This window comes from Pinus tabuliformis, chromosome 2_1 (assembly GCF_031772625.1).
Source record: "Pinus tabuliformis cultivar Carrire ecotype Pingquan chromosome 2_1, CPIR1, whole genome shotgun sequence".
NCBI classification, from domain to species: Eukaryota; Viridiplantae; Streptophyta; class Pinopsida; order Pinales; family Pinaceae; genus Pinus; species Pinus tabuliformis.
This window is the reverse complement of record NC_142299.1, coordinates 476,593,879-476,604,622: the sequence shown is the minus strand read 5'-3', so window position 1 is coordinate 476,604,622 and position 10,744 is coordinate 476,593,879.

Below are 10,744 nucleotides of genomic sequence, written 5' to 3'. Positions count from 1 at the left end.
TATCGATCAATTGTCGTTCGTTAGTCCCCCAATGCCTCCTACGCAGTTGTCGTCCCCTCCTAGTTTTTATCCACCAGTTGTATCTGCCCCACCGCAGATCAACTACGTGGCCACCTACCCCGTGCCTGTATCCAGTGATGACACCGTCGTGCATAGTGTCCTGGGGGCATTAGGTCCTGACTTCCAAGATGTGGTCCTTTCACCGGGAGTAACACTCTTGGAAGCACCGACTTCCTGTTCATTATGATGCAGTTCGGTCGGAGCATAGTTCACTTTCCTATGTCAAGCTCATTAAAAAATGAAACAAGGGTTATGAGGATAGTTCTTTTACTGTGTCAACCTCATTAAAAAATGAAACAACCCCTTTTCCCAATCGAGTCTTTGATTAAGATCTTGTAAAAGCCAAGTCGAGTCTTTCCAAGATCTCGAAAGTGAACCTTCATTCCATCCACTGTGTTGAATGCAATGAAGCTTGGGGGGCATGTACCTCGTTTTGCGTCATTATGCTGGGGGCATGCGAACTTATAACAAGCATAGTTTTTCGTTTCAAGCTTGTGTAAACATGAAATCGAATCCAAGCAAAGTTCTCCATGGTTCAAGCTTGTGTAAAAATGAACCAATACCCGATTTACATCTCGTGATTGCCATTTTTATCCGCTGAATTCTGCTAGATGAGCCTTGGTTGTTTCATTCCATTGCTACCATCTCTTTGGCCGATCATATGCTCTCACTTGGTTGTTTATCCTTTCCTGAGGAACCGCAGCGATGAGTGGTTTTATTAGCCAGCCTCTTGACCATTACATGTTTTGAGCAGTTCCACCATTACCAGAACTAGTTGCTACCCTTTATACCACTTGTTCCTCTAGGATGAGTCTCCTTTAAGCTCTTTTTTGACTCGTAAAATGTGAAAAGATTGCCGAGTATTTTTCCCTTTTGACTCGTTAAAGAGAATAAAAATGGAGGTTTGCTTTCAGCTCTTTTCTGACCGTTTAAAGACGAAAAGATTGCCGAGTCCCCCTCTCGACTCGTTAAAGAAATGAGAGGCGGTCGCCTTTAAAGCTCTTTTTTCGACCGTTTAAACTCAAAAAGATTGCTGGGTTTTTGTCGTTTCGAACTCATTATTGGCTCCAAAATGACGTACTTCTGACCGCTTTTCTACTTTTTCGGGTCGAAGTCACTACTTACGAAAAGTACTCCTCGATCATACTGGTCGGGCAGTTCTTTTGAGCATTGTTTTATACTTTTTCGGGCTCGAGAGACACAACTTTACGAAAAAGGACCCCCCTGAAGTTTTCTTTTCCGCTGTCTTTTCAGACTCTCTAAACAAGAAAAGATGTCGAGTTCTTCCTTTGTCAGATTCGTTAAAACTTAATGACATCGAACACCGTCGAAATGACGCTTTCCAAGCATATGCTATCCCCGTCAAGCTTGTCGTCCAAAAATAATCGGGGTACCTGCCAGAAATGGTGGGGAAAATGGAACTGTAATAATTGTCGTGTCGGCAGTATGTCGCTCTTGAACATGGCACTAGTCTGCATTCGTGTCTGGGTGGGGATTTCTCATCTTGTTTTACACTAGCCTCCGTGGGTTTGGGTTATCCTATTTGACCTCTCATCTGCTCATTGCCTTGTCACCATGACCTCTGCTCATTTGATGTCAGATACTGCCAAATCCGCTGTCGTGTCGCCGATATGTTCAAGAGAAGTTGACCTCTGCAAACTTACAACCTCCCTCTGATGTCTCACACAAAATATTTTATCCTTCTCTGTCTCGTGTCGATGATGTGGGAAACATTATGGCCCACCTTCGATCAAGGTTACTTCCTGTCGACTTCAGCTCATTATCCAGGAAAGTGACTTAGAGACTCCCTTCAGGTGCCTTAGAGCCTGCATGCCTCAATGGCAGGTTCTTCGTGTTCGACGCGAGGTTTTCACCATTGGCCTCCAATTGAATGATTCTGCGGGTGTTCGACACCAGCTCATTGATTCACACGTCGCGGATTGTGCCTATAAGTACCTTGAGGACCATTGTCATTATTGGTGGTACCTCTCGCGTATGTTAACAGTTTTCATTATTGGCTGGTAATCAGACGATGTTCATGCATGTTCGACTTCAGCTCATGTATTCACATGCTTGAACTTGTACTTTGTTCGGGTCGGGATAAAGCACAAGACCCTGGTTTTTTGTCTATTGCAAACCAAGTTGCGATTTTGTAGATTATTATTACATGACTCATTGATGGATGGCTGCGCCCATACCTGAGTCTTTTGGGATGGCTGCGACCATACCTTTTTATCATCATGGTCTCTTCAGCTGGGTGGCTGCGTCCATACCACAGACCTTTTCCGTATGTCTTTTGGATGGCTGCGCCCATGCCTAGACTACATGTAATAGAGATATCAGTTGTACATACGTGCAGGTTCTTCCTGGTGGTGTTCCAGTTCAGCGAGTTTTGTAAAGCATTTCACACCTCCCACTCTCTCGGGCTTCATGCTTTAGGGGGCATCTGTTACACAGTAATTTGTCACTGTCTCTCTGTCAGTCTCACTACTGTGTCATGAATTCATATTAATCATGCTCATGCTCTCTAATCTGGCCAAATGACCCACTTTGCCAAAGTTTTTTCCATCATCGCGACTGTTATTAAAATAACCGCGCTGACTGGCGCCTCATAGTACAATGCGTGCGCTGCCAGCGCGGAAGCACACGTGTTTTCCGCGCTGGTCGAATTTCATGCATCAGCGCAACCTCTGTTTGTATTGATTCACGCTGACATAACCTTTTCCGTTATTCAGATGCGATGTCAGTGCTCCAGTGCAGTTATACACTCGCGCTGATCCATTTTGGGCGAGTTTGTTCTAACAGCCAGCCTTCCAGATGACTCCAGACCTGGTTGTTGGCCTTGTAAATGTCGCCCTCCCTTCTATGGCATGTCTGTTCGTCATTTGAGCCACCTTCCTTGGAGATAAGCTCATCCTCCCACCATTCATGGGGACTCCTCCTCCTATTTAAACCTCTACCATTGCCATGAGCAGCTAGTTTTGGATAGTGTGGAGTCGATAGTGCTTAGAGTGCTGCTGCTAGTAGGTAGTTGGTGTGACTAGTGTGGGATTGCTAGAGCTTAAGGAAGGTTGTGGAGTGTTGCTTGTGTGAGAGAGAGTTCTTGTCTTGGGAGATCTACCTCCAAGGGTGAATGCTTAAGAGACTTGCTGGCTGGACCCTCTTGAGAAGGATTCAATGTCAGAACTTTGGTTGTACTCTTCTCTGTTATTGATTAATAATAGATGACTACTATTATGGTTCCACTCTCATTTGTCTTTGTAATGGTTAATGTGAGTTATGTCCTTTCTGACTGATGTATAATTGCTTTTATTAGATTTCATGGTTGTGTTTGTCTTTCTCTTCGTGTGTGCAGGTATCCATTCACGGGGATCGTGGAGGATCATGACCAGCCAAAGCGAAGGAGCGAGAGCGGCATCTCTTCATCAAACAACAGCGTTGGAATCCAAGTAGGTGTTCATTGCCTAACTTTTATTTGCAATTAGGAACTTGCATAGTAGCATTGACTGATTGTTGCTAGACCCGTTCTGGGCTAGTAGGGATCGCCTCTATCCGTAGAGAGGATTTACCTCTCCAACAACAGATATCAAAGGTTTTTCGCTGTGACTTTCCCTAGGAGATGATTGTGTAATGCGTTGATTGAATTCTTTCTCTTGTATGCTTTGTGATTTTGCGATCGTTTAATTGTTTCCACTGATGAGTAGAGTAGATTCAAGTCCATTATTTTAGTAAATTACAATTAACAGTTTGAATCTACACGGAATTTGTACATTTGGGTTGCAAGGAATTATACTTTATTTGAAGACAAGATCATTCCATCTCGTTAGTTTACATCTCAAAGCCTAAATATTTGTAGATGTTTTAAATGGACAAAATAGAAGAAGCCTTGTAGGAATATTGTCATGGAATAAGTGGACTGATCAAGGGCATGAGCCTATTTCGATGGAGTAGCTCAAGGTGATCCCAAAGTTTGTGGGGTTAGAAGCATTTTATATATGATGGAAGCTCATTAAATTAGATTTAAAGTAGGATTAGGTATTGACTATAATTTCTTTTGATATTGATAGAATCAAAGCTAATACCAACTCTTGTGATAGAAAATGGTGTTAAAAAAATTGAAATATTTTGGGACCCTCTTCTAGTGATAAGTTGGATGAAGGGCTTATTTACTTTGGATAATTTCATATCAAGACCATTATAAGAGAATATTCAGCTTAAATTTGTAATTTTGATTCTATCTCACTTCAACATGACTATAAGTAAAGATACTCCTTGGTTGATGCTTTATCCAACTATGAAAGTCTACTGGATGTTGGTATTTGGTATATTTCAGAGGAATTGGATGGTCTACAAAATAAGTACAATCATGCTCCTTTCTTTTAATAGTGTTATGATGTCTTATATTAATATTGTAAATAATTGAATTATGGTATGATGTGATACCTTTTGAGGTGATTTTATGGTTTTATATGGAGTGGGGATTTCTTGGATAGTTATGTAAAATTATATGTAATTTAATTTAACTATTTTGGATAAGTTCCAACCTCATGGGGGCTTCACTCAATGAACCTCTGACATATCACGTGCATTCGTGACATACTAAATAATACCCCTAATTTGACTACATATTGGAAAATACCTCTAAAAATCACATTATTTAACCCCCTACCAATATGAACCCAATACACCTTCCCAATTTAAAAAACTCCTACTTTCACTAGATATTGTAGGCATCCATTTTTTCATTAACATTTTTTATACCACTTTTTATTTTTCCATTAACTTTGAGCTTCATTATTTATACCTGCCAATATAAAAATCCTTTACCCCCTATATATCCCCCAATATATTATGTCATTTTTTCCTCAATATATATCCCCCAATATGAACCCATGTGGTATGGTATTGCTTCCCCAATGAAGCCTCCATGTCCAACCTACACTATGGGCTAATTGTAATGGATGTATATGCAATGTATAGGTCTCCTCATGCTTGGTAATTTTGAAGGTTGTTAGCTTATATTTTGTAAATAGTGGGAAGGATATTTGGAAAATTTGGTCATGTTAGTGAATTGTATAAGACATGCTTCAAATCATGCGAGGGTTGTAACCTTGTTTATTTAAATAAAGTTATGTATTTTTTCCTTTTTTTATGACGGAAAACATAAATACTCCATTTGAATTTCTCACTCAAAAGAAAAGGAGAATAAAGAGTGGGATTTGTGAAAATCCTAGTGGGTGCTCAACCAAATAGTCTTGTTGATGCATATTTATGGAATAAATCTAGTTAATCGTCAACTTTCTATAACATTTTTGACCACTTTTGAAGTCCCTTCATTGTGAAACATGTAACAATACTGGATAATACTCCTATTATTACAATTGCAACCCAATCTTGGAGAACATATTAACAAGAATGAAACAATTATTGATTTTTTTCTTTTCAAGTTTTATATTTGATAACTTCTTGTCTGAGATTTATCAATGTTCAAGAAGATGGGTATTTGTCATTCTATTGAGTTATAATTTCCAATGTTTCTTTCCTTACATTATCCCCTTGATTTACTATGTTTGATTATAGTGCAAATATGATATTTGAACTTAATGTAGCTAGAAATTATGGATGCTTCATTTCTTGTTTGTAAATAGGAAGAAAGGGTAGCTAGAATTTTTTTATATAAATTCCTTATGCATCATAAGAGTAATGGATAATCATGCTTTCCATGAACAAGAATGAAATTTAAACAAAATAAGGAAAGACAAGGCATGCTTGATTTGGAGGAAATATATACTCATTGTTTGTAGGGATTAAGAAATCGATTCAATTCCTACAAAGGTGTGATAGAATAGAACCCAAATCTAGGAGGGTATGTATAAAATCTTCCTCTCAAATCTACCTTTTCATTCGTCACAATACTATATAGAAAAAAATATGAAAAATTCTCTTACCAACACTCAAGGTGATGTAGATAAGTTTGGTTATCATTTCCTAAAATTTCTAATGACTAACCATTTTTTGAAAAATATAATATCCACACAAGTACATACAGTGGGCATATTTGCATATGCTATTATTCAAGACTACCATGGATGAAACAACAATGACCAACATAAGGGCCACCTTCATTAAACCCTCGCCAAATCATTCACTAGAGTCCTACTTCAGTCACTATAAGAAACACATTGTTTGGAGGAATCCTTTCATGATATTTTGTAAATGTAGGTTATACAAGTAAGGGATATGAATAAAGTGTGGCAAACACAATAAATTGTGTAACATAACCTACAATTCCAAAAGATATATGAATTAAGTAACCGCTAGAAAAATCAATGACTACACACTAAAATAGGAAGCATCCAGCCCATAATTTGAAATATCCCATTTATATGAAAATGTGAGTCAAATGGCACAAAATTCATGCATGTATTGACATCTTGCTTCCATGCTAATAGCCAACATGTAGGACTAGACTTATGGCTATTGTGAAAATAAAAGTGTAGCCTTAGGAAAAAGAGGCTCAATACTATGTCTCCACTCCTCCATTCTTAAAATGGTGGACTATTTTACGGAGAAAAAAAAATGTTTAATGATAAAATTTTAGCCAAGTCCATGATGTTTCTTCCCTAAAGGATATAATTATATCACCAAATTACATTTTATAGATTCAAGTGAGAAAGCATATTAAAACCGCTTCAAATGCATATAGTGTCATGAATGTAGATTGAACAACCCATTTCTTCTTCACATTGCTTCCATGTAGACAATTTTGATATTTTCCTATGTCAAATTAGAACCTTAGTAATGGTAATGGCCATCACCACTTGCAATTGAATTTCTAATGTAAAATAGAAATACAAACTCTATTACTAACATCCTCAATAATTGGTCCAAAATAAGTTGGAAATCCACAGTGTTAACCAACCAACCAACACAAGGATGCAAAGTTGTTGGATACCTAATAACTTTAATGACATAAATGACCAAGAAATAAGAAAGTCTTACCACACCAAAAATAGAAGAAAAACCAACACAAGGATGAACATCAAGATGATGAATCTATGTAGAATAAAGGTCTAGTACTAGTTTATGTCTTCATAGTAGTAGTTGTAAATAGTTCACTTATTTTACTTGTGATCCAACATGATTCATTCTCTCTCTACAAGATTATGATGTAAATTAAAAATAAAGAAAACTAGAAGAAGAGAAATAACAAATGGTAAGGTTGTTGATTCTAATAATTGACCACAAATTTTTAATGGAGAATATGGTCACCCTAAAGTGAACATTCCACCACACCAAAAACGATTATGAAGTAAATTAAAAATAAAGAAAACTAGAAGAAGAAAAATAACAAATGGTAAGGTTGTTGATTCTAATAATTGACCACAAATGTTTAATGGAGAATATGGTCACCCTAAAGTGCAACATTCCACCACACCAAAATACTTTTTATTGATAGATAGTTTTCGAGATATCTTGTCCATTGAATCCAACTCCATTTTTCAAATTTATAAAAAGCATGTCAAAGACTTTTGATTTGCATACATTCAAAGTGCACATTCTTCGAAGAAAAAAATGTGAACTAGACCAAATTCACATTGATATATGAGAATGCCTTGAAAGTATCTCTAAATATGGTAGAACTCAAATTCAAAAAAGAATAACTTTAAAAAAAGTCAACAAACCTTAATTGAGCAAAATAAGGCTAAGTTCAATGCTCAAAATAAGGCTAAGTTCAATGCTATGTAAACTAAGAAACAACAATTTAATAAAATATTTACTTTTATACCTCAATTACAACTTAGGTTGAATATAAATGGAATCTAAAGGAAAATATAAAAATTCAGAAACATATTCTCATGACAACTAAGAATTGAGAAAAACATATGCGTGAAATCTATTTTATGCTTAAAATGAGAAGAATCATATGTGCAAAATCTATTTTATGCTTAAAATCATTCATTTTTGTTGGGAGACAATGAAAAATAACATAACATCTTTACAAAAGAAATTACATCAATTACCTTGTAATTTTGAGTGACTATCTATGTTATGAATGCATCCACCTCTAGATGTCCTAAATGTAAATAAAAGAAAATTAAAGTAATAGATGCTATAAAACTAAAGAGAACAAACCATGTGTCTTTCTTCTCTGTTTTTGATAGCTTATCACTAGACTTATGACTAAGAAGATTATTCTCAGGTTTCACATTGAAATGTATGATGCATTCATGACCTTCTTTATACAAAATTGTCATACCATGGGCTCCATAACTTGAAATACTATTAATATTTATGAAGAAGGGCCAATCATCCATAGAGTGGCTCAACCTGTATTCCTAAATGAGCAAGTGGTGGTCTTTATTCCTTGTAGAATAAAAAAAGGTATGAAATGCTCGTGATCAAAATTTTCATTTTGTTGGCTTGTTAGGGCCTGACCTAGGTTCGAAGTTAATTAGCCAAACAAATCCCTGTACTACTGGCCCTTTCGGCAACAGTCCACGGAGCGCGGACTGAGGTCTCACCCGAAGTAGTATGGGAGGGTGCTAGAATCAGGTTTCCGCACCCTTGAGATGTCTGAGAGGTACGACTGGTTCCCTGGTTGTTCCTACGCGTAGATCGCCTCGTGCACTTCCCGTTCCTCATGGCCTGATACACTGCCTTCGTGCAGCCCTAACCAAGGGTTGTGCCGTGCTCTACGCTATTACCCGGGATCTTACTTATCTTCCAGTGTTAATTAATTACCTTCACCTAGTTGAATTTCTTAAGTTATAGTTAGTAATACAAAACATTCATACATGATCGCGCAGTAAATAAATAGTATACTTGCAAATTATATCCAATCATGCATTAAACCAGGAAAATATACACAGAATTATAGCAAAACTTCTCTTTATTGATTCTCCCAACGATTACAGACTCGACTTGCCCTACGCACTCAGCTGCAGGGGTTCGCGCACTCAGCTTCAGAGCCTTCTCCTACTCTACAACCCACAAACACACTCTACACTTCGACTCAATCACTTAGACTTCTTATGCTTCCCTTCTATTAGTTCATTTCTTATTTTCTACACTTAGAGCCTCGCTCTGTTTATACAATCCCATGGTCCGCGGACCATGGGTAGGTCTATCCAGCCAACATTACATTACAAAAACTAGGGTGGACAACCCCGTGACTCTATTATACTTTCGCGCCCCACGCTTGCAATTCGCGGAGCTTTTACAAAGAGATTTGGTCAAAACTTGGGCTTTAAGCCCCAAAAGATGCCTTGGGGGGATTTCATGCCCAACAGGCCCCCAACACAAACATCATGACTCACCCTCAAGTCACTTTTTCGGCGCAGAGATCTTTGCACAGAGTCCCTCCAACTATTCTCGAACTGCGGCAAGGTCGACAGTGCACTGAGCTGCTGCATACGTTGTTCCGAGACCTCTGTGTCAGAAGTGCTTCTCTGCATCAGTTTGTGCATCCCCTGCATGTGTGTGAACTTGCCTTCAATTTCTTCTGTGATGGTGAGGGCTTCATCGATCCAAAGCTGAACGCGCGCCTTCAGGACTGCTTCCTTGTATTGTGCCGTGTCCACCTGCTCTTTCAGCGCTTTAGCCTGTTGCATCCGCGCGAGCCTCTAAGTGAGGGCCACCATCTGCATAGTTCCTTTGACATTGTCATACTACTATTGGAGTTCTCGCGCCTCTGTCTCTAAGCGCTGGATGTTGGGGTCCTCCTGTAGATTTGTGAGGACCTCAAAAGATTCTTCCAACATGCTGGTGCAGTCTCGCACTGCACTGCCAATTTTGTCCAGTCTTGTTGTGATAGCGCTAGCGCGCTATTCTCTGACTTCTGGAGGGGTGGATGGTTGTGCCTTTAACCGCAGCTCAGCGATCTGAAGGTTCAGCTCCAGCTGAACCTTTGTCATTTCCTCCCATGCCTCACACACCCCTGCTGCTAACTTGTGGATGTGCGCCTCTGTTGTTATCTCTGCTAGGATGGCCAGCTCCATGACGCTTTGGCAAGCTGCATCTATTACCTGTACCAGCTATTGATTCTATGACACCACTTCCTTGCGCTGCAAGCTTAATTGTTCCATATTGATTTTTTGCTCGCTGAGGACTTGTAGTGCGCAACTCTCCCTAGCTCGCAGCTCTGCAGTTATGCCATCCTGCAAAACATATAAGGTGTCCTGCGAGAGTGCAGCGAGGTTGATGCTGAGACCCTTCGGCGTGCTAATCGTAGGCCTGTTGGCCTCATTTATTGTCACTAGTGCCCCTTCCGACCGCACTATGGAATTCATCATCCACACACGCAACATCTGTTCTGTTGTCGTTGTTCTGACTGCGAGGCTGGTCAAAAGGGTACCAGGTTGAGGAGGGCACACCTGTAATTCCTGCATCTACACTCTAAGGGCCCCCAACACAATCTGGTTCTCCTACATAAAATTTTGGAGGGCCTCAGAGGTGTCTTCACACACTGTCTCGCCGATGTTGTGGAGATCACCCTTGGTTAGGGTGATTGGGTCAATAGACAACTTCGAAGCCTTGGCCTTCTTGCGTGACCCTATCCGTTTAGTTGGGTGCTAGCGCTTCAACTGTGTTGATGTGGTTTGTGGGTCCATGCCTCCCTCTTCTTCCTTTGCTTCTTGCCCATGCGAAGGCGACGTTTGGCCCTCACGCGCCTTCGTGGCTG